At 36.8% G+C, this 26,240-nt stretch overlaps 1 protein-coding gene across 5 annotated transcripts in view; it reads right to left on the bottom strand.

The window, feature by feature from the left end:
• LRRC4C (leucine rich repeat containing 4C) overlaps nt 1-26,240 on the bottom strand; it is a 1,410,106-nt gene that overhangs the window by 841,329 nt on the left and 542,537 nt on the right. For 2 of the 5 annotated variants that reach the window (XR_009215681.1, XR_009215680.1), the window contains one exon: nt 23,369-23,751. The exons of the other annotated variants lie outside the window; for them this stretch is intronic. The gene's annotated coding sequence lies outside the window, so the exon portion shown is untranslated. Of the gene's footprint in view, nt 1-23,368; nt 23,752-26,240 lie in introns of those variants that run through there. 5 annotated transcript variants of the gene reach the window in all.

Genomic DNA, 26,240 nt, shown 5'->3' with positions numbered 1-26,240 from the left:
CTCTCTCTCTGTCTACACACACACACACACACACACACACACACACGCATACACACCTCTTTTTGTTGAGCTTTGCTTTATTGCATTTTATAGATACTGCAATGTTTACATTTTGGAATTTTGTGGCAACCTTGCATTGAACAATTCGATTGGTGGTGTTTTTCCAACAGCATGTCTTTGTGTCACATTTTTGTAATTCTCACAATATTTGAAATGTTTTCATTATTATTGTATCTGTTACGGTGCTCATGATCAGTGATATTTGATGTTACTGTTGTTATTGTTTTGGGGCACTGTGAACACACCATATAAGACAGTAAACTTAATTGATAAATGTTGTCTGTGTCTGACAGTTTCAATGATGGGCTGTTCTCTCATCTGTCCTCCTCTTCTCAGGCATCCCTATTTCCTGAGACACAATAATATTGAAATTAGATCAACGAATGACCTTACAATAGCTTCTAAGTGTTCCAGTTAAAGGAAGAGTCACCCTATATTCAATTTAAATCAAAGCTAGAAATGATAAAGTTTAAAGAGGAAGGCATATCAAAAGCCAGCCCAGATAGGCCAAAAGCTAGACCTCTTGTGCCAAATATTTAACAAAGTTGTGAAGGCAGAGGAAAAGTTTTTGAAGGGAATTAAAAGTGCTCCTCCAGTGACCATGAATGGTAATAAAATGAAGCAGCCTGACTGCTGATACGGAGAAAGTTTCAGAGGTCTGAATATATCAAAACAGCCAAGCATTCCTTTAAGTACAGCCTAACCCATAGCTAGGCTCTAACTATCTTTAATTCTATGAAGGCTGAGAGAGGTGAGGAACCTGCAGAAGAAAAGTTTAAAGCTAGCAGAGTTTGGTCCAGGGGGTTTGAGAAAATAAGCTGTCTTTAAAATGTAAAAGTACAAGGTGAAATAGCAAGCGCTCAAGTAGAAACTGCAGCAATTTACCCGGAAGATCTAGTTAAGATCATTAATGAAGGTAGCTACATCAAACAACAGATTTTCAATGTAGATGAAACAGCTTTATGTTGGAAGAAGATGCCATCTAGGACTTTCATAGCTAGCGAGAAGTCAATGCCTGGCTTTAAAGTTTCAAAGGACAGACTGACTGTCTTGTAACAGGGCTAATGCACCTGGTGACTCTATGTTGATGCTAATGCCCATTTGCCATTCTAAAAATCTCAGGGCCAATAAGAATGATGCTAAATCTACTCCGCTTGTGCTCTATAAATGGAACAACAAAGGCTGGATAGCAGCACATCTGTTCACAACACAGTTTTTAAGCCCAATGTTGAGACCTACTGCTAAGGAAAAAAATAATTTATTTAAAAATGTTACTGCTGATTGAAAACGCCCCTATTCACCCAGCAGCTCTGCTGTACAAGTAGATTAATGTTGTTTTCAGACCTGCTAACATGACATCCATTCTGCAACCCATAGATGAAGGAATACTTTTGATTTTCAAGTCTCGTTAATTAAGAAATACATTTTGTAAGACTACAGCTGACATAGATAATGATTTCTCTGGTGGATGTAAGCAAAATAATTTTAAAACCTTCTGAAAAGGATTCACCATTCTAGATGCTATTGAGAACAATTGTGATTCATAGGAGGAGGTCAAACTATCAACATTAATTACAGTTTGTAAGAAGATGATTTCAAACCTTCTGGATGACTTTGAGGGGTTCAAGACTTCAGTGGCATGGTTAATGGGTACAAAAAATAGAAAGAATGACTAAGACCTACAGTTACGACAGGGTAACTGTAATCAATAATAATTTAGTTGTATCTTTTAAAATAATTAAGAGTATAATTAGATTGTTTGTAAGACAAAGGATAAAAGCTTTTCTCCATGATGTCATTACTATGCATTACATGCCTGTATCAAAACATCTCATGTACTTCATGAATATATATATATATACCTACAATGTACTCACCAAATTTTAGAATTAAAAAATATATATTTAATAAAATGCCAGTGGCAGAAGTAACTGCAAAAAATGACAGAAGTACCAAGAGAACTAGAACTGGAAGTGGAGCCTGAAGATTGGACTGAATTGCTGCAATGTCAGAATCAAATTTCATCCAATGAGGAGTTGCTTCTGAGGGATGATCAAAGAAAGTGGTTTCTTTCTGTTTTTGTTTTTGTATTTCAATCAGGTATTTTATTGGGCTGGTAATTGCAAATTATACAAATTTCTGAAAATCACCTCCTATTTAAAAGCTACCATAGCTTCTTTCCAGGCAATTAATTCAGACAAGATACACAGAACACAGAGAAGTCGTAACTCACACATAGAAGGCTCCCAAACCAATTAATGACTAAACCCAATCTATACAGCTTTCTATTTTTTAGGCTCCCTTATACACAGCAAATAAATAAATAGCACATCTGCTAGCAAAATATTTTTTTTCAAATTTCAAGTGTTATAAAAGAAAATATTATTTTGTGTTGTTCCAACAGTTTTTCTTCTCTCCCAAAATAAAGAGCTTTGCCCATGATCTCAGGAGAGAATAAGAAGAGGGGGAAATCGACACACAAACAAATATGCAAAGTTAAAAATATTGATACCCGTTATAATTCTGGGGGGGTGGCGAGTTGGTAAGAATCAGCAGACACAAAAGTTCGCGACTGTAGCTCAGAGCCACCACCGCCCATTCCCCCTCAAAAGGCAGGTCACTGGTTTGCAGATTAGGCACCATTCTCCTTTTCCTAAGGTCTCCCCTCCCTGTTTAGGTTTATGTTCTCTCTCTCTCTCCATCTAGATCCTTCCCAAACTAAAGTCCTATGCTGGGCAAAGCCTTCTTTATGTCTCGATTTTAGGTAGCAGACGGGAGTGCGGGACACACTTTCATCAAGCCCCTACCTGTATCGGACTTAAAAGTTGATGTTCAAAGGATGAAGCCAGAAAGTGAGACATGATATACCATTCTCAAGAGGAAAGCTGCAGGCCCCTCATGTCAAAAAACACAACCAAGCTAAGCACATTTGTGCGCACGTGCACACGCGCACCCCCTACCCACTCAGTCTGATGAGACTCATCTTGGGAGAGAGAGAAAACAGCCCAAGTCTGAAGTTGTACAGGAGGGTATATATAGATATCCTCTCCAGCAGGCGCCAATTAAAGGGGGTGGAATAGGCGGGGAGGATTTGAATGTTTTGGTGGGAAAACCCCAAACTTGATTGTACCATATCTGATGAAGTGTAGCCTCATTTCCTATTTAATTCCAACCAGGAAAAACATGCATTCTTTAAAAGCTCTTCTAGACAAAATAAAAAGAGAAATAGCTCTTCTCTCTACTCTCAGTTTCACGCATCTAAGTCCCCTACCCTTATCCCAGAATATCCCCTCGAGCTGGGAGAAGAATCTCAGGGCTCACAAATAGAAGGCAGGAAAAAAAAAAAAAAAGTACCATCTTTGAGGCATCCTGAAAAGGGTCATGTGAACAAACTCTATTGCTGGGTTTTCAAATGGTTTCTTCTGAGCACAAGAAAACCCTTCCTACCCCAGGGATTGAGGCACAAGGAAAAACTAACAGGCAGAAACTACACGTTCCATATGCTCTGCTTTTCACTGCTGCTAAAACATTACACATGCTACACATGCCTTGAAAGCAAGGCAAGGACAAATCCCACCCTTCTGATTTCCCCAAGGCCAGCACAGCTCTAGGCACAGGGCAGATTGCTCCTGTTTCCCAGGTGGGGGGAGTGGCCTGAGCAGGGCCTTATTCCTGGCCACTTTCTCCAAGAGCTGTCTGCACATTTTCTAGAAAAGTGGTTTCTTGAGATAGAATCTACTCCTGGCAAAGATGCTGTGCCTGTTGTCCAAATGACAATAAAGGATTTAGAATATTACATGAACTTAGTTGATAAAGTAGCCACAGGTTTAAGAAGATTGAGTCTAATTTTGCAAGAAGTACTACAGTGGGTAAAATGCTATCAAACAGCATTGCATTCTACAGAGAGATTTTTGTGAAAGTAAGACTCAACCCAGTGACAAATTTGATTGTTGTCTTATTTCCAGAAATTGCCACATCCACTCCGACCTTCAGGACCTACCAGCATGGTCAGTCAGCAGCCGTCAACATGGAGGCAAAACTCTCCACCAGCAACAAGATTAAGACTTGCTAAAAGCTTATGATCATTTTAGCAATAAAGTCTTTGTAATTGAAGTAGGTACTTTGTTTCTGAGACACAACGCCATCGCACACTTAAAAACTACAGTATAGGCCAGGAGCAGTGGCTCACGCCTGTGCTGTCTGCACTTTGGGAGGCCGAGGCGGGTGAATCACCTGAGGTCAGGAGTTCGAGACCAGCCTGACCAACACGGTGAAACCCCATCTCTACTAAAAATACAAAAATTAATTGGGCTTGGTGGCACAGGCCTGTAATCCCAGCTACTCCGGAGGCTGAGGTGGGAGAATTGCTTGAATTTGGGAGGCGGAGGTTGCAGTGAGCCGAGATCTCGCCACTGCACTCCAGCCTGGGTGACAGAGCGAGATTCCATCTCAAAATAAACAAACAAACAAAACTACATATAGTGTAAGTATAGTGTAAGCGGGACTTTTATATACACTGGGAAACCGAAAAAATTATATGACTTGCTTTATTTTGATATTCCCTTTATTGTGGTGGTCTGGAACCGAACCTCCAATATTTCTGAGTATGCTTCTCTCTCTCTCTCTCTCTGTGTGTGTGTATGTGTGTGTGTGTGTGTGTATTTACAATAAATTCACATGTATGTATTCTGTTTAATTTCTATATGTACATGTGTGTACGAATATTTTTATGTGTTTATGTGTGTTCTATACATATACATTATTCACACACAGGAAAAGAAAAGATAAAGTGTAAAAAACACTAATACTTGATCTCAAAGAGCTTACAATCTGTCAAACATGTTAATAGCTTATAATTATACAAGGCAGAAAAAAATACAGGCTAAATAGAGTTACATATATTGTATGGCAATCCTGGTTAACAGAGTGATTTATTTTAGTGTATGGAGTTATATATGTGTGTGCATTCTCAGGAGGGAGAGGGCTTGTTTTCAGTCCAGCAAATATAGAGATATGCAAGTATATCAGTTACTTCTTTCTACCCTACTAGCTTAGTTGTTCTTTCAGATTGAAACAGTCTTCTATCAGATAGTTCAACATCTTTGGCTGAAACTATAGCCATTGACAGAGACTGAGATGTAGAATGTCTTTCTTTTTTGTCAGCTAAAATAGCTAGCCCTTGTAGTGCTGAGTAACTTTTCCCTGTAGCTGGACACGTAGGAGCAGGTCATCTTCAGATGGAGTCTCTCGCTAACCATGCTTCAGTGAGGAAAGTTACTAAGAGGATGCTGTCAGCATTTTTCCTTTAAGAAACTCACCAAATGCAAGGAAAATAATGGGGCAATCATTATTCAAGAGAGTGTCAAAATCATTTAGAAATCAAAACAGGCTATTGGAGTTCATAGGTTCTTTAATATGCGCAGCTACTATCTTTCCTTTAGTTTAATAAGAAGTTGCGTATCCTCACAATTAAAGATAATTGCAGAGTATAAAAACTGCGTTGTGGTTATAGAAACAGTGAAAGAAGCTTGGTGACAAGACAAAGATTTCATCAACTGAACACCTTGAAACTATGTAGCCTTTAAAACAAAACTCTTCCTCTCTACAGCTTGTTCCTTGTATCCTGAGTTTCATTCTTTATTCTCATTAATACACATTACTCAATGTCTTCACTGATTGGCAACAGAGCTGCAGTTTTTCTCAAAAATTTTAAAATTCTTAAATCTCAATGTGGCTTCTCTAAGTCACTTAAAAGTGTAACTTGTTTTAAAATTAGAATTTATCACCTTATTTTTTTGTTGTTTCTTTGGAAACCCTGTCAAAAAGATCTTGCAAACTATCATCTTCTGAAATAATTCCAATATTGTGCACTAGAAGTTTCTGTATTTACTTGAGTAGTTAAAGGTGAAATTATATCCATTGAAATATGAAACATAGGTATTGTTGTTACTTAATCAGACACACAACTTCAGTTTAAGGGCACTGCATCAGAGAAAGCAAGGCATTTTTTTTCACATTGAATAGTCACTACAGTTGAATAAATACTTTGTTGGATGTTTCTCCTTAGTACTTTACATAAAGGTTTGTAGAATCTATGTACCTGTGTAAAAGAATAGGAAGGAAGATAATATAAATTGTGAAGAAGCCAGTTTCACTTCCATTTAAATTGAAAACTAAAGAGGCCAACACCTATGATAAATTTATATCAGCTCAAAAGAAAAAGTACATGTAGACATAATGCCACAAGCCAAAAAAGCATACTCTCTTTCTTGAATGAAAAATCACCACTCAATAAAATACTAGTTAAGCAAAAAAGTCAATGTTTTAACTGCTTAAGTCACTTTCATTATTTATTAACAAGGACTGATAAGCTTTATTTGCGGGAGAAGCATTCAAGATCTGTCTGTCAAAAACTAAATACATTAGAACCAAAAATAAATAAATGAAAGAAACAAAACAGAAATCAAAAAGTGGTAAATGAAAAATAAATTAAAAACCTCCAAAGAAAGTTCATTTGGAAAAAATATTACATGGTAAATAAACAAACATTTAGATGATCTTCTAAAAAACTGTCAATCCCAAAATGAAGAAGTTCTCTTGCCCTATCCAACTTGTTGGTCAGTGGTAATACTTCAAACTATTCAAATGAGTTTGTGTAAGTGCATATAAATTAGACATTGATTTGAGTGTAATTTATTCATTTTCTTAAATAATATGCAAATTTGCATAAACCTAGATTTTAAAATAAGATTTACAGACGGTAAACTCTGCAATCTGACAATTTACATGTTAATATGCTAATTTAATTCAACAAACATTTATTGAACTTCTAGCAAAGCATTGGGCTGGGTATTATGGGTGCATTATCTATGCCATTTAGAAAGTACACAACTAGAAGGTGAGATAGGCAAAACAAAGCGCAATTTTGCTCCTGACATTATTACTATATGAACAGTTAATGCAAAATGAAATAACATAAGGAACAACTAACACTTTGTAGGTGTTATTTTCTTTATATAACAGACATTTAACATGGAAGTTCCTGTAATATCCCCATTGAAGCTTTGAGGGTAGGGGTTGGAAATAATTATCTTGCTTTCGTGCCTGCTTACATGAGGAATTTTATCTTCTCTGGGTCATCTATTTATCATCTCCTTTTACATCAAACTTTTTTGTAAGATTCTATTATTTAAAAACTTTCCATTGTGATTTTAACTATCAAGTTGATAAACTGTAGCTTGCTTCGACTAAATTTGCCCTAGTATAGATTTCAATGGACAATAGTTGAAGTCAACATTCACGAATTTTATATAATAATTATACAGAATACATTGAAAAGAATGAAAAACACTGACAATAAGAAGGCTATTAACTAGCAAAGAAACATGCCAAAACAAGCAATAAATAAACACAGCAGATCAGTATCTAACACAATGAAAATTTTCTAATGACAGTGTACACATTTAGGGTGGTATATTCACATATAATTTCATACAGAGAACAACATTTTTACCCATAATGAAGCATATAGACCAGTCCTACACAGCAATTTTCAATGAGTTATTATCTTCTCTTGATCAGTTATATTATGTATATTATGTAACTATAGCAGAGTGGGAGGAAACCTGTGACTCACATCTTTTGACCTTCTGCCTCTGTGAGTTCTCTTTTCAGTTCTTTTACAAAGGGCAGTTTACTTAATTCTCAGCACCACATTGCATCACATATACAATTATTATACTATTTTTTTTTTTTTTTTTTTGAGACGGAGTCTCGCCCTGTCCCCCAGGCTGGAGTGCAGTGGCGCAATCTCGGCTCACTGCAAGCTCCGCCTCCCGGGTTCACGCCATTCTCCTGCCTCAGCCTCTCCGAGTAGCTGGGACTACAGGCACCCGCCACCATGCCCGGCTAATTTTTTGTATTTTTAGTAGAGACGGGGTTTCACCATGGTCTCGATCTCCTGACCTCGTGATCCGCCCGCCTCGGCCTCCCAAAGTGCTGGGATTACAAGCGTGAGCCACCGCGCCCAGCCTATTATACTATTTTTAAAGAAGACAATTGAAAACTCAAAAAGGTTAATTCTTTGCCTAAATTCACAAAGGCATTGAAAGGCAATGCTTGACTATGACAAGCCACACTTTTAGCATCTTAGAAAATATAATAGACAACTGAAAATCATTTATTTTAATGGAACATAGAAATTTTTTGTGCATTATTACTTCCTTCATGTCTTCCCTTTATAACTCTATTTTAAAACTTAGGAATCATATCATCTTTTAGTCACACAATATTAAGAATGAAAAGAAGACCTGTATTTAAAACTTGTTGGTCTTTATAGAATCTGATAGGAATATTAATGCAATTCTACTAAGGAAAAGAGTCTCATGCATAGATTTAGGATATACCTATCATCAACCAATAAAAAACATTGTGTACCTTCTGTGAGATCTGGACTGCCATGGGTGTTATAGGAGATGGAAAAATAACACGATTCAATTCAGCAATATATATTGAACATCTATTTTATTCAACAAATTACCCAAGACAAAAAAAGGAAAAGATTAGGAAGTAGGAAGACTTCTATCAAAAGACACATAGATGAAAAAAACCCAGAGATGTTCTTTAAGAAATTATAATCTGGTTATGGAAATACAGCTAACACATATGCAATGCAGCAATTTAAAAATGTAGCTTTAAAGTCACTTGATACTGTGGTCTAAAAAAGCAAATACATTTTTGATGAAAGGGTAAGTCTACATTTTAGTAAGCCATGTTCATTAAAAAGTCAGAAAGTTTGGTGGGGGGGAGCCAAGATGGCTGAATAGGAACAGCTCCAGTCTACAGCTCCCAGCGTGAGCAATGCAGAAGACAAATGATTTCCAACTGAGGTACCAGGTTCATCTCACTGGGGATTGTTGGACAGTGGGTGCAGGACAGTGGGTGCAGTGCACCAAGTGTGAGCCGAAGCAGGGTGAGGCATCGCCTCACCCAGGAAGCTCAAGGGGTCAGGGAATTCCCTTTCCTAGTCAAGGAAAGCGGTGACAGATGGCACCTGGAAAATCGGGTCACTCCCACACTAATACTGCATTTTTCCAAAGGTCTTAGCAAACGGCACACCAGGAGATTATATCCCGCGCCTGGCTCGGAGGGTCCTATGCCCATGGAGCCTCGTTCATTGCTAGCACAGCAGGCTGAGATCAAACTGCAAGGCAGCAGCAAGTCTGGGGGAGGGGCACCTGCCATTGCCAAGGCTTGAGTAGGTAAACAAAGTGGTTGGGAAGCTTGAACTGAGTGGAACCCACTGCAGCTCAAGGAGGCCTGCCTGCCTCTGTAGACTCTACCTCTGGGGGCAGGGCATAGCCAAACAAAAGGCAGCAGAAACCTCTTCAGACTTAAATGTCCCTGTCTGACAGCTTGGAAGAGAGTAGTGGTTCTCCCAGCACGCAGCTTGAGATATGAGAATGGACAGACTGCATCCTCAAGTGGGTCCCTGACCCCCGTGTAGCCTAACTGGGAGGCACCCCCCAGTAGGGGCAGACTGACACCTCACATGGCTGGGTACTCCTCTGAGACAAAACTTCCAGAGGAACTATCAGGCAGCAACATTTGCTGTTCACCAATATCCACTGTTCTGCAGCCTCCGCTGCTGATATCCAGAAAAATGGGGTCTGGAGTGGACCTCCGGCAAACTCCAACAGACCTGCAGCTGAGGGTCCTGACTGTTAGAAGGAAAACTAACAAACAGAAAGGACATCCACACCAAAATCCCATCTGTACATGACCATCATCAAAGACCAATCGTAGATAAAACCACAAAGATGGGGAAAAAATAGAGCAGAAAAACTGAAAATTCTAAAAATCAGAGCACCTCTCCTCCTCCAAAGGAATGCAGCTCCTCACCAGCAACGGAACAAAGCTGGATGGAGAATGACTTTGACGAGTTGAGAGAAGAAGGCTTCAGACGATCAAACTACTCCGAGCTAAAGGAGGAAGTTCGAACCCACGGCAAAGAAGTTCAAAAAATTGAAAAAAGGTTACACGAATGGCTAACTAGAATAACCAATGTAGACAAGTCCTTAAAAGACTTGATGGAGCTGAAAACCACGGCACGAGAACTACGTGATGAATGCACAAGCCTCAGTAACCGATTCAATCAACTGGAGGAAAGGGTATCAGTGATGGAAGATCAAACGGATGAAATGAAGTGAGAAGACAAGTTTAGAGAAAAAAGAATAAAAAGAAATGAACAAAGCCTCCAAGAAATACGGGACTACATGAAAAGACCAAATCTACATCTGGTTGGTGTACCTGAAAGTGATGGGGAGAATGGAACAAAGTTGGAAAACATTCTGCAGGATATTATCCAGGAGAGCTTCCCCAATCTAGCAAGACAGGCCAACATTCAAATTCAGGAAATACAGAGAACGCCACAAAGATACTCCTCAAGAAGAGCAACTCCAAGACACATAATTGTCAGATTGACCAAAGTTGAAATGAAGGAAAAAATGTTAAGGGCAGCTAGAGAGAAAGGTCAGATTACCCACAAAGGGGAGCCCATCAGACTAACAGCTGATCTCTCGGCAGAAACTCTACAAGCCAGAAGAGAGTGGGGGCCGATATTCAACATTCTTAAAGAAAAGAATTTTCAACCCAGAATTTCATATCCAGCCAAACTAAGCTTTGTAAGTGAAGGAGAAATAAAATACTTTACAGACAAGCAAATGCTGAGAAATTCTGTCACCACCAGGCCTGCCCTAAAAGAGCTCCTGAAGGGAGCACTAAACATGAAAAGGAACAACCGGTACCAGCCACTGCAAAAACATGCCAAATTGTAAAGACCATCAAGGCTAGGAAGAAACTGCATCAACTAATGAGCAAAATAACCAGCTAACATCATAATGACAGGATCAAATTCACATATAACAATGTTAGCCTTAAATCTAAATGGGTTAAATGCTCCAATTAAAAGACATAGACTGGCAAAGTGGATAAAGAGTCAGGATCCATCAGTGTGCTGTATTCAGGAAACCCATGTCACGTGCAGAGACACACATAGACTCAAAATAAAGGGATGGAGGAAGATCTACCAAGCAAATGGAAAACAAAAAAAGGCAGTGCTTGCAATCCTAGTCTCTGATAAAACACACTTTAAACCAACAAAGATCAAAAGAGACAAAGAAGGCCATTACATGATGGTAAAGGGATCAATTCAACAAGAAGAGCTAACTACCCTAAATATATATGCACCCAATACAGGAGCACCCAGATTCATAAAGCATATGAATCTGGACACATACACCCTCCCAAGACTAAACCAGGAAGAAGCTGAATATCTGAACAGACCAATAACAGGCTCTGAAATTGTGGCAATAATTAATAGCTTACCAACCAAAAAAGTCCAGGACCAGATGGATTCACAGCCGAATTCTACCAGAGGTACAAGGAGGAGCTGGTACCATTCCTTCTGAAACTATTCCAATCAATAGAAAAAGAGGAAATCCTCCCTAACTCATTATATGAGGCCAGCACATCATCCTGATACCAAAGCCTGGCAGAGACATAACCAAAAAAGAGAATTTTAGACCAATATCCCTGATGAACATCGATGCAAAAATCCTCAATAAAATACTGGCAAACCAAATCCAGCAACACATCAAAAAGCTTACCCACCATGATCAAGTGGGCTTCATCCCTGGGATGCAAGGCTGGTTCAACATACACAAATCAATAAACGTAATCCAGCATATAAACAGAACCAACGACAAGAAACACATGATTATCTCAATAGATGCAGAAAAGGCCTTTGACAAAATTCAACAACCCTTCATGCTAAAAACTCTCAATAAATTAGGTATTGATGGGACGTATCTCAAAACAATAAGAGCTATCTATGACAAACCCACAGCCAATATCATACTGAATGGGCAAAAACTGGAAGCATTTCCTTTGAAAACTGGCACAAGACAGGGATGCCCTCTCTCACCACTCCTATTCAACATAGTGCTGGAAGTTCTGGCCAGGGCAATCAGGCAGGAGAAGGAAATAAAGGGTATTCAATTAGGAAAAGAGGAAGTCAAATTGTCCCTGTTTACAGATGACATGATTGTATATCTAGAAAACCCCATTGTCTCAGCCCAAAATCTCCTTAAGCTGATAAGCAACTTCTGCAAAGTCTCAGGATACAAAATCAATGTACAAAAATCACAAGCATTCTTATACACCAATAACAGACAAACAGAGAGCCAAATCATTAGTGAACTCCCATTCACAATTGCTACAAAGAGAATAAAATACCTAGGAATCCAACTTACAAGGGACGTGAAAGAACTCTTCAAAGAGAACTACAAACCACTGCTCAATGAAATAAAAGAGGATACAAACAAATGGAAGAACATTCCATGTTCACGGGTAGGAAGAATCAATATCATGAAAATGGCCATGTTGCTCAAGGTAATTTATAGATTCAATGTCATTCCCATCAAGCTACCAATGACTTTCTTCACAGAATTGGAAAAAACTACTTTAAAGTTCATATGGAACCAAAAAAGAGCCCACATTGCCAAGTCAATCCTAAGCCAAAAGAACAAAGCTGGAAGCATCACACTACCTGACTTCAAACTATACTACAAGGCTACAGTAACCAAAACAGCATGGTACTGGTATCAAAACAGAGATATAGACCAATGGAACAGAACACAGGCCTCAGAAATAACACCAAACATCTACAACCATCTGATCTTTGACAAACCTGACAAAAACAAGAAATGGGGAAAGGATTCCCTATTTAATAAATGGTGCTGGGAAAACTGGCTAGCCATATGTAGAAAGCTGAAACTGGATCCCTTCCTTACACCTTATACAAAAATTAATTCAAGATGGATTAAAGACTTACATGTTAGACCTAAAACCATAAAAACCCTAGAGGAAAACCTAGGCAATACCATTCAGTACATAGGCATGGGCAAGGACTTCATGTCTAAAACACCAAAAGTAATGGCAACAAAAGCCAAAATTGACAAATGTGATCTTATTAAACTAAAGAGCTTCTGCACAGCAAATAAACTACCATCAGAGTGAATGGGCAACCTACAGAATGGGAGAAAATTTTTGCAATCTACTCATCTGACAAACGGCTAATATCCAGAATCTACAATGAACTCAAACAAATTTACAGGAAACAAACAAACAACCCCATCAAAAAGTGGGCGAAGGATATGAACAGACACTTCTCAAAAGAAGACATTTATGCAGCCAACAGACACATGAAAAAATGCTCATCATCACTGGCCATCAGAGAAACGCAAATCGAAACCACAGTGAGATACCATCTCACACCAGTTAGAATGACCATCATTAAAAAATCAGGAAACAACAGGTGCTGGAGAGGATGTGGAGAAATAGGAACACTTTGACACTGTTGGTGGGACTGTAAACTAGTTCAACCATTGTGGAAGTCAGTGTGGCGATTTCTCAGGGATCTAGAACTAGAAATACCATTTGACCCAGCCATCCCATTACTGGGTATATACCCAAAGGACTATAAATCATGCTGCTATAAAGACATACGCACATGTATGTTTATTGTGGCATTATTCACAATAGCAAAGACTTGGAACCAACCCAAATATCCAACAATGATAGACTGGATTAAGAAAATGTAGCACATATACACCATGGAATACTATGCAGCCATAAAAAATGATGAGTTCATGTCCTTTGTAGAGACATGGATGAAGCTGGAACCCATCACTCTCAGCAAACTATCGCAAGGACAAAAAACCAAACACTGCATGTTCTCACTCGTAGGTGGGAATTGAACAATGAGAACACATGGACACAGGAAGGGGAACATCGCACACCAGGGCCTGTTGGGACACAGGAAGGGGAACATCACACACCAGGGCCTGTTGTGGGGTGGTGGGAGGGGGGTGGGATAGCATTAGGAGATGTACCTAATGTTAAATGATGAGTTAATGGGTGCAGCACACCAACATGGCACCTGTATACATATGTAACAAACCTGCACGTTGTGCCCATGTACCCTAAAACTTAAAGTATAATACAAAAATAAATTAAAAATAAAAATTAAAATTAAAATTAAAAAAATTCAGAAAGTTTAAAAATGTCTAGTAAGACACAATGACTATTGAGACACTTAATTGGTCTTAGAGGGAGGGTAGAAAAATTGGTTGAGGTTTAAATTCATAGATTCACAAGTTTTGTTTTAAAAAGAACATGAAATATGTATATTATCAATGTTACATGAATTTATGCAATTACAATAGACAAAATGCAATTAAGCTATTTCTTAGAAGAAAACTAAATATAATACAGTATTTTCTAATATTTTCTTGAACTATAATCATGGTTTATTTCATTCACTTATATATAGTAAAAATGTATACGTATACAATCACAAACTTAGTGACTCATCATGGTTTATGGCTTTGATATGTTTCCCAGGAATGTTAAGGAGTTTACTTCAATAATATTGATCTAACTTACATAGGTCTTAAATTCAATAGGAGGTTAAATTTTCATTTGTAAGTTCCAAAGTTTTGGAATCACACCTCTAATCCAGTCAGTTATTTCCTTCTCTCCATAATGTGGCTAGGAAAAGGGTAGACATATGCATTTGTGACTCAGTATATTACTAAGAGATTTCCTCAGTAACTTCTTACAAGAAGGTTAATAGAACATTTACAGAGCTTTTCAATTTGTGAATGTTCATCTGTAAAAGGGGCAGGACCTCAGCTTCTGCATGCACCAAGAGCTGAGAGCATTTGCAGGACATTATTTTTCTCCAAAGATAAATGATATAAATGGCCTCTAATGTATGATTTCAACTTATAAAATAACCTAGGGGCACTTAAATTATGAGTTGTATGCCATTTTGATAACATTATCACAACAGACACAAGTAATGAAATGACTGAGGCTTTAGCATCATCCAGATCCAAGTCCCAACCCAGCTCTGCCATTTAGTTACTATGTAATTGTAAAGTTGGTGAGGCTTACTCTTCTCCCTTTAGAAAAAGAGATAGCAAAACTACTTAATGTGATTTTTGACATAATTAACCAAATAAATGAGAACCACAGCATTCTGTAATTCGAGAGGTCACCATGTACATAACATATATAAGATAAATAGTGTCCCCTTGGCGTTGTGAAGTACAGTAGGCTTGAATAACATAAGCAAGCCCTGTCATCACAGTTACACACAAAGTAGATGTTCAATAGTTGCATTATTCAATATCATTGCAATAACAAAAAACAGTGTGGGTTTGACACCCTTTGCACATCAAAAATGTGTTTATTGAACATAGCAGCAAGGTATTATGCCTGCTTTGAATTCCACATGCCTAGAACAATGCCATGATCACAGAAGTAACTCAATATCAGTATGTTGAATAGGTAAAGATCCTATTAATCTATATGATTGGTCGATCAGGAGCCCTTTGAAGAGCTTTATCTTTCACTAAGAATTCCCACTGAGCCTTTGTGTAAGGAGAAATGAGACCTAGGACACAGCCTTTTAGTTATCTAAAGCAAAATAAGCTTCTGTGAATTTTTATTGTGAGGATGTATGTATTAAGGCTAAACACACAGCATTCCAAAATTTAAAGTAATGCTAATATGTGGGATATGTGTGTGCATTTGTGTGTGTGCACCTGTGTGCATGTGTTTTGCATTTAAAGAGAGAGTGGGATACCTGCAAATGCATATACATATATATATATATATATATATATATGGAATCAAATTTGTAAAATGAACAATTTGACCTATTTCCTATTTGGGGAGAGTTTCCCAGAAGTCTCTAAATCAGCCTTGCCAGTTCCCTTATTTGCCAGGTGTCTACTAGATGCATCGTGCCCTTTTTTAGCAGCCTTCTTTTAGGATGGCACACATCCTTAAAAGTCTATTTCACATGAATCTTCACTCAAATGTGTATCTGCTGCTTCTTTTCACTTTTTAAATATGAAGAAGAGATTGTCTCTAGCAGGTTTGTCACTTTATCAGAATATCTTTGAGCATGTCTTAAAAACCGAGTTCAGAGTAAGAAGTGGCTTCCCCTAAATGTTACATAGGTGCAGAGGTAGCTGGGCCTATAGCATGGGTCTCATTTTCATCCAGATTTTTTCTCTTTCATCGCTCCAATTTTAATGATGGGTTAAACTCGAAAGAAGAGACTGCTTGCCTTGGGAAGTTATATTCTTTCTGGGTACCTAAATCACTTTTACTAAACCACTGAATGTACTTATAATACATCAGCATTATCCAAGTGGCATCAAGGAAAATTGAGAAAGTGATTGTATTTGACCATGTTTGTGTGTCCACCACAAACCATGTCCTAAATAAAAAAAAAAAAATGATTTGCTGCATTTGCTTTAGGATATATTTCTGAATCCTAGTATTCTAACTCCTTTATTAAAGTTTGGTTATCTTGAAGCCAGTAGTTAATTCACTAGCCCACAGACATGGAAAAGCATGGCCCTGTATGTTGTCTGTCAAAGTCATACTGGTCAGTTTCCATCACAGAAATGCAGGGTTGGAAGGGACCTAAAAACTAAAGATCATGGATTCCAGCTGTGTCACATTGTAGGGTCTTATAGATCCAGGGGTTAATCCAAGCTTTACCACCTTCTAACCTTTAAAGTTTTGCATGTAAATCTTTTTAAAGCCTCACTTTTTTCCTTCATGAAATTAAGATAATGACAGTTCTTAATTTGTAGAGTTATTGAAAGGATTAATAACTCATAGGGTTATCTAAAGGAGCTGGCTCTTTCTTATACTTCAAGTTCACTTTATACGTCAGCCCCTCTGAAAATTATCCCTTGATTACCTTATTTAAACTGGTCTCCCTGCTATTCTTTCTAATCCACCATTTGGCTTATCTTCTCTCAACATATTCTGTGATTATTGGTTTCTTCATCTGCTTATTATCTTACTGTCTGTCTCCTTCCACAAATTTGTAAGATCTGTAAGTTCTGGGTCTGGGTCTGTATGTATCCCCAAAATCAAGAATGATGCTTGGAAAATGCTTCACATTAAGCAAACATTAACAAGTGTGTGCAGGATTAAATTAATAAATGCAAATCAGTGATAATTATTATGAATGTATAGAAATCTACACATTTAACATGAATATTATCCATTTTGATTATAAAAATTAGGTCATTGCAAGCAACTTGGGAATTAATTTTTACATCTTTGCAAGGCATAAAAAACCAGAAAAAAATATTGTCAGACCAAGAATTTTTGATCAGTTTACTTAGAAAAACAGGGCCATATTACTAAAATATGTGTATAATCTACCTTTACAGTGCTCAAAACAAATCCATAATATCCCTACTAAGGGCTCATCTGACACTGCTTGATAACCTCTAGTGACAGGAAGGTCATTATCTCATGATGCAATGCCATTAATTTTTAGATTGCTCAGATTATAAGAAAATCTTATGTTGAACAAAAATCAGTATCATAAAAGCAAGCATTCATTGAGAACACTTCAAGTCCCAAAAATACACATAACTTTCCTAGTTATTATTCATTTATTAGCCCCTTATCAAAAATAAAGACACCTTTCAAACACTCCATGATTTTTCTCTTCTCCAGGTTAATTAACTCCACTTCAGTCAAGTTTAATCACACATCTATATTTGTATGCATATTTGTGTGACACATTCAGCAGATGTGGCCACACATTCAGAATCATAATATAGTGAAGACATTAAATAAAAGCATTTTAATTTATAACTAGCTATAAGCCCACAAAACACTTCCACATTCCTAAACTAATGGGATATTATCTTGGTTACACGCTCCCTTACATATTGGTTAATTGAGGCTCTGCTGGGAATTTCTAGAATAAATATAAGACATTTTCTATATTTTTGTAGCTAGGAAAGCATACAGTCATTTCCCCCAAGCTGATAGGGCAAACCACATTTAGTTTCTTTTCAGATTCATGAGTGGCCAGTCTCATGTTTACTTCTAATAGGAAACTCTGATGTCTCAATTCACTCATTTATCTCAGAGCAGCCCAAACATGGATACTATGAGATCTTTGTGGTATGTAGAATAATGTGCCTCCCATCCAAATATGACCATGTCCTAAATTTTGGAAGCTGTGAGCATGTTACCTTGAATCGTTACATTCTAGACCATGTGACTATATTACCTCACATGGTATTTTGCAGATTTGATTAAGGTTAAGCATCTTAAAATGGGAAGATTATCCTGGATTATCCAGGTGGGCCCAACATAATCAAGGTTTTATTTTTTGAGATGGGGTCTTGCTCTGTTGTTCAGGCTGAAGTACAGTGTCATGATCATGGCTCACTGCAGCATCAATCTCCTGGGCTGAACGGATCCTTGAACCTTAGCTTCCCAAGTTGCTAGAACTAAAGGCATGCACCACCAGACTCGGTTAAATTTTTAAAATTTTTCATAGAGACTAGGTCTCACTATGTTGTCAGGACTGGTCTCAATCTCCCTGGTGCAAGTGATCCTCCCACTTCTACCTCCCAAAGTGCTGGGATTACAGGCCTAAGCACTTCAGGCCACCAAGTCCGGCCTGAAATGAATCTTTAAAAGTGGAAGAGAAAAGCAGAAAAATGGGTCGGAGATTTGAGATAGAAGGAGAAGGATACATTTGAAACAGAAAAGTAACTGAATCTGTCACTATTAATTTTTAAGATGGAGGAGGCCAGGGACCAAGGAATGTGAATGATGTCTAGAAGCTGAGAATGACCTTCTGCTGACAGCCAGCCAGGAGAAAAGCTCAGTCCTACAGCTGCAAAGAGCTGAATTTTGCCAGCAACCACAACTACCAAGGAAATGGATCCTCAGAGCACCAAGAAAAGAATGCAGTCCTCTTGACATCTTCAGTTTAGCTCAGTAAGACCTATGAGGAACTTCTGTCAGACAGAATTATAAGATAATCACCTTGTTTGTTTTTTTCAACAAATTTTAAAAGTTGATATATAGTAATTGTACATGTTTTTGAGGTACATATGATATTTTGATACCTGCATACAATGTATAATTTTCAAATCAAAGTAATTGGAATATCCATCACCTCAAACATTTATCTTTTCTTTGTGTTGGAAACATTACCAATTTGGTTGTTTTAAGCCACTAAATTTGTGATAATTTGTTACAACAGCAATGGAAAATAAACATAATCTAGACTACTGTAAATTTGCCTCAGTGCTCTGAGGGGAATACAACTCAATAATTTGTAGGTTCCTTGTAAACCACACTTGAACTTTTGGAATCCTCTACTCTGTACTATTTCATACAATCAAATTTAAATTCCCTCTTCCTGCCTTCTAAGGACAAATGGCAGTGTTTCATGAGTACAACAAATTCAATGTTTGGCAATACTCTTAGTTATCAAATATTTTGCAAACTAATTTTGTATATTATGCAGTAATTTTACTTAGTTTAGGGAGAAAAAGTGGATATGTGTGATTCAGCACTTAAGAACATACTAACTTCTCACATTTCTCTCTCCCTTCTTTTGTCTTCTTCCCCTTCCTTCCCTCCCCATACCTTACCACTCTGTACAAGTTTTTAGATTTTTAGAGTAGAGGAGGAGTCCTATTTTCCTGAAAATGTATTGTACTGTTTAATGAGAATATGTATATTTCCCCAGAAAATGTTTGACTTTTATTCTCCCCTGAAGTAACATTAAATAAGTTCTCTCTTAAACCATAGCTATTTCCTTTGTAAAGTTGTCCACTTAATCTTTATAATTCATTTGAAGACGTTTGTTGTAGAGAAAAAATAAAGTTGCTGTTGGTTAACAGAAACCTTGAACTCTGTCATTCTTTACTGCTATTGCATTAAGATAGTTTGTGCCAGCACACTCATTGTCTTGTCAAGATCATTTTAATTATGCATCTGGTAAAAGATGTGATTTGTCACCAAAAGTACACCCTGGTGCCATAAACTCCCTTCTGACTAGTTTTCTATGCTTATTTAAAATACCTCTAGTCTGTCAATAACTTTATACTCTTCTTTGGAAAGTTGGAAAGTTGGAAGGCAGGGAGAAAGGGAATATCCAAGAGAAAATCAATATAAATTTTGCAAAGAAATGCAAGGGCAGTGATATATATCAGTGATAGTTGATTGTGTTGGGTAGTATAGGTGAAGTGAATTTTACAACTTTAAAATGTGATACTTTTTTTTTTTTTTTCAGAAGCAGAGTCTCATTCTGTTGCACAGGCTGGTGTACAGTGGTGCAATCTCTGCTCTCTGCAACCTCCGCCTCCCGGTTCAAGCAATTCTCATGCCTCAGCCTCCCAAGTAGCTGGGACTGCAGGCGCACGCCACCACACCCAGCTAATTTTTGTATTTTTAGTAGAGACAGGGTTTCACCATGTTGGACAGGCTGGTCTTAAACTCCTGACCTCAGGTGATCCGCTCCCCCTCAGCCTCCCAAAGTGCTGGGATTACAGGTGTGAGCCACTGCACCAGCCTGTCATACATCTTTCTGACCATCACTATTTAGAAAACACTGTTACATTTCATTTACTCAAACAAAAGTTCATTGAAAACTTACTTATTTCTATGCATTGGGTAAAGATCTAACAATCAACGTGAGAAAAATGGTGTTGCCATATTTTCCAAGAGTCATTCTTCTCAACAATAAATTATGGAGGATATGATAATGTGTTAGTCATTGTATGATTAACACAACATTTATTATTCTTTTTTTCCAGAAAAGTAGTAGGATTGTACTTTCCAATTCTTTCGAAGTTAAATGTGGCAGTGTACATTGCTTTGTCCAATAATATGTGAGCAGAAGTCACACTTGTCACTTTTGGGCGAAGAATTTAACAGTCAATGTGCAATTTTCCATGTTCCTGTTTATCTTCTCAGCAACCATGGAAATGTAAAGATGAAACCTCCCTCAGCCTGGAGTCCCAAGTAAAATGACATAGAACAGAGCTGTCTATAATGGATGTAAAATATAAGTAAGTAAATAATATTCATTTGTTATTTTAAACAACTGATATATTGAAGTATTTTACTAAACTAGTTTATTTGGACTCCTAAAAAATGATATCTAAAAGAAGAATGCTATAATAGAAAAACCTAAAAAAAAGTCCTTGGCTGAATAGACAATAGTAGTGAGAAAATTGTTATAGGAGACAAGATACATGATAACCTGTCTTATGTAATGGACAAGCATTTGGTGAAGCTGTCACCTCTTATACGTTGGGCATTCTTCTATAGAACTAATGAACTTGTAGCTTTGGAGGAAGAATTAGTCTACCAAATGCTAATTTTTGATGTTTTCTGTAATTAGCAATGCATTAGAGAAAAGAGAATGAGCTCAGAAAGTAATTAGCTTACAATCAGTAATTAAAGGAAATAAAGTCATTCCATGAATTCAGGGACTTGTAGAGTTATGTATACACACACACACACATATATATATACACACATATACATATATATACACATATATATATGTGTGTATGTGTGTGTGTATATATATATATAACATGTATATATATATGATATTAGGTTCAAAGCCCTTAAAAATGGAAGCTTGTAGCAAGGATCCAATCCAAAGTATGGCCCTCACACCCATTGTTGAGAGTATGCAGTAAGGTGAGAGAATAAGAGTTCAGCTGCCTAGTGTTCAATTGAACACTTTGGCTATGAGGCAGGAGACAAAGGATGCGGTTCTTTAATTGAAACCTGATAGGCCTCACATGCTCATAATTTAGCTTAGAGCTTGAAAGAAGTAATTTTGGAAGAGAATGAAATGTAGCAAAAGCTAAAAAGCACCGTATGCCTTAAAAAGTACTAGAAGTCTGGGCAAGAACATAAAGAATCTACCGGAATCAAATAGGTAAGGCTGGGCAGGGAGGGGTGAGATAGAGAGAGATTAGTTAATGGTATTAATATGCAGTTAGAGAGAAGAAATAAGTTCTGGTATTTGATAGCACAGTAGGGTAACTACAGTTAATAATTTATCATGTATTTCAAATTAGCTGGAAGAGAGGATCTGGAAGGTTCACAGCACAAAGAAATGATAAATATTTAAGGTGAGGAATATGCTAAATACCTGACTTGGTTATTACACATTATATCCACATATTGAAATATCATATATATCCCATAAATGTGTACAATTATGTATCAATAAAAAGTATTTTTAAAATAATCTCTCAAAGGCAAAAATAAGAAAATATAGATGAGAAAATCATGAAGAGAGGGACCTCCTCCATAGAGCAAAACTGCAGTTAATCAAGGAACATATTCAATTCCAGCAAGTGTGTTTATTTCTGTCATTGTTTGATCATTACACGTCATCTTTGAAAGGCACAGAAAATTTGACTTTTTATTCGTATTTCTCCAAGCTAAGAGGAGCTTGGGTTTTTTCTTCTAGGGAGAGAGCAAATGTGCTATGCCTGGAACTTAGTTATTTGAGGATTTAGTGACCAGCGGGAGGAGCCATCCCCAAATATTTCTCTCTCTCTCTCTCTCTTTTTCCTGTGTATCATATTTACATCTTCTTCTTTGCTTCCCCTGTCAATCTTCTTCATTCAATAAAAACCCCTGTGATTATGTTGGGCTACCCAATTCCATTTTCCCACCCTCAAGCCCTCATGAAGCTTCATTCATAAATTGCTTTGACAAGTGATATATGAGCAGATGTGTCACACGTCACTTCTGGCAAAAGCTTTAACAAACTAGGGAAAGAATATTCAGCACACTCTCTTTCTCCATTTCTTTGCCTTGGCAACTGTCAATGGTCCAGGGAGTAACTGCTACCTCTGCCTGAATCTTGGAGAAAGAACAATGGGCTTGTTAACCTGCAAAAGTTGGTTAACCTGCAACTGTCACACAGCACATATAAGAAGGAAACCTTTGCCACTTTAAGCTTCTCAGATATTGAAGTTGTTTGTTTCACAGCATAATCTAATTTATCCTTCCAGGTAGAATAGATAACAAAAGGAAGATTATAATAGGAAAAATATTATATATAATATTTAGAGCACAGTGTTTGGGTTTGGACAAACTTATGTTGAATGCTGAAATTATCACTATCTAGCTGAGTCCCCGTGGTAAAAATTACTTATCTCTCTTATCATTTACTATGTTGTCTGTAAATTGGAGATGATTTCATATTTACTGGAATTCTACTGTGTGCCAGGCATTATTTTAGGCACTGAGAGGATAAAAATGGATGAAATGAATTCTCAAACAAAATATACAAGTCTATTGACAAAAGATAATATTGGTAATTCTTTAGTTCCTTTCTAAAACATGGTATATGGTCAATAATGTTGTTTCTGCTTTCCTTTGAGTGCTTATTTAAATGTAGAAACATCCTAAGCTTTACTGTTAACAGTTCTAATAACACTTAATAAAAGGTGTTTTGTTTTTTTTTTTAAGTCCAAATCTAAGGGTTTTTTGTTGTTGTTTAATCAGCAGAAATGCTAAGAACTAGTCAGACTTGAGCTTCACTAAATTGCATGTTTGCTCTGGCCTTCAGTACAAATGCCAAATTCATCACAAGTCTCCAGAGGAAGAGATTCCTTTTCAGCAGGCAGCAATGCTTACTAGGGAGGCTGCCTTCTTTCCTTCTACCCTGTGACCTCCGTGTTCCATGTTGTACATGATGTCCTCCTCTCTAATTTGTGCTCAGTAGACATGATGCAGCTAAGGACAAAAATGGACAACGAATGAAAAATGAAATAAATTCAGACAATAAATGTTTGAAAATGATTAATGCTCATTAATGATGAAAAAAAGAAACATCTAAATAATGATGAAAGAGCATTGTCATCTATCAGATTGGCAAATGTTTTTTGAAAATACTGAAGCACTCTCTTACAATGCTTGATAAAAACTTTCTCAACTTGGCAAGGACGTAAGACACTGAAATGCATTCCTGTTACTCTAATATTTTAATTTGGTTAATGAATCTACTAAAATAGAAAAGGGTATTCACAATGAATGATAGGCATATGCATCTACCGCTGTTTTTAACCATGTAAATTTGGTTATAGTATACTTTTTTATTATACTTTAAGTTCCAGGGTACTTTTAATACTAGAGTATTCATTAAATAAGTCAAGACAAAAGTCTACACAGAAATACCATGCAAACCTTAAAAGTTAAAAAAATGTTACACATATACCTATTTAACAAGAAAAATACTTTCAATAAAATGTTAAATAAAAACCTCAGATACAGGCATAGATAAACTATGTAAACATATGTGCATCAGTGTTAAGGATGGTTATGTTTGTCAGGGGAAGATCATGAGTATTCAGATCATTAGGGGACTTATATTTATTTCCTGATATTTCCAAAATGAGTATGCTATTGTAAAACATAAAGCTAATCAATAAAATACGCAAATTTGGGTAAAGGTAAAATCTAGCTTATGTCTGTAATGCAGCAGGCACTGATTATTAAAGAATATTGTCAGTCAGGCACGGTGGCTCACACCTGTAATCCCAGCACTTTGGGAGGCCAAGGCGGGCGGATCACGAGGTCAGGAGTTCGAGACCAGCCTGGCCAACATGGTGAAACCCGGTATCTACTAAACGTACAAAAATTAGCCAGGTGTGGTGGTGCGCACCTGCTGTCTCAGCTACTCAGGAGGCTGAAGCAGGAGAATCGCTTGAACCCGAGAGGCGGAGGCTGCAATGAGCCAAGATCATGCCATTGGACTCCAGCCTGAGCAATAGAGAAAGACTGTGACTCAAAAAAAAAAAAAAAAAGAAATAAAAAAGAATATTATCAAACATCTAGTCCTTCTAAAGATAACAAAATATGTATTTATTAATTTTTATAAAGTTTGTGCTACCAATAAAACCTACAGATTCTTTTTGAGTTGCCAAGAAAGACACCTTGAGTACCTAAAGAATAGCTACGTGTTTCTAGGAAAAACAAATGTATAAATTATATAAGTCAATTTTGTACATAACAAATTGGAAATGAAAGGATTCTAGCCCTTTTCTTTTCGGAGTTACTCTATAGATGGTTGATTTTCCTAACATGTTATTAAAGCCTCTTCAGGCAGTTAAAAATTGATTAATAGCAAAGGGCATATTGATTAAAATATAATTTCTATTATTACAACTAAATTGTGTTTTTGCCTATAAGTAGGAAGTACTTAAAGGCATGCTTTTGACATATTATAGTTCACTTAGGTGTTTCACACAGAGCCTAGTTTCTGCTGAATTACTGGGGAGAGGTATGTGTATCACACTACTACGTATTCATTTTTAAAAAGATGTTGTGTCAGAGGGGAAAAACATTTTTCACTTACTTTTAGTAATTTTTCCTAATGAATCAATGTAAAGTTTTTTTAAGTAGATCCATAACATGTATGACCTAAAACATTATTTAGAAGTTTAAAAGGGAAATATTAGTTACAAATATATTGTTTTTTAAAAATCCCTATAACTCAAGTAGTGAAATTAAATTCTTTCTTACCATTTCACTTATCTAAATCTTATGGTGTTTTGTAGCAATTTTCATGGTGAAAAATAGGAAGGACTTCCAGATGATGATATGAAAGTAGTATGGTCTAACCTAACATTTCTTTCAGAATCCCTTGCCATATGTGTTTATAAATATATATTTATAAATATATATTTATGAAATAAATATTAAGATGTGATGGACTTCCTGGTTTTTTAATGTATCACACAAAATAAAAACGTATTGAAAATTAAACATTATTGCATTTAATTGAGGCACATCATGAGATGGAGTTGGAAAATTTTGAAAAAAAAATTATGCATCTTAGAATTGATGAAAGTTGCTAATTCACAATATGTGAGTAGTTGAATATTTTAAAATGGCAACAATGGAGGTAATCTATATTTTTAAAACTCTGTTATCTCTTTCATTAAGTAATAATAGCTAACGTTTATTGAATATTTACTCTGTGGCCAGAAGCCTTCTTAAAGGTACTTAAGAAGAAGAAGGCTTCTGGCCGCAGAGTAAATATTCAATAAACCTGACTTCAAACTATACTACAAGGCTACAGTAACCAAAACAGCATGGTACTGGTACCACAACAGAGACATAGATCAATGGAACAGAAGAGAGCCCTCAGAAATGATGCCGCATATCTACAACTATTTGATCTTTGACAAACCTGACAAAAACAAGAAATGGGGAAAGGATTC

This window comes from Hylobates moloch, unplaced genomic scaffold, assembly GCF_009828535.3.
Source record: "Hylobates moloch isolate HMO894 unplaced genomic scaffold, HMol_V3 SCAFFOLD_11, whole genome shotgun sequence".
NCBI lineage: Eukaryota > Metazoa > Chordata > Mammalia > Primates > Hylobatidae > Hylobates > Hylobates moloch.
Note: the sequence above shows the minus strand (reverse complement) of the source record. Positions and strands in the feature narration are given on the sequence as shown.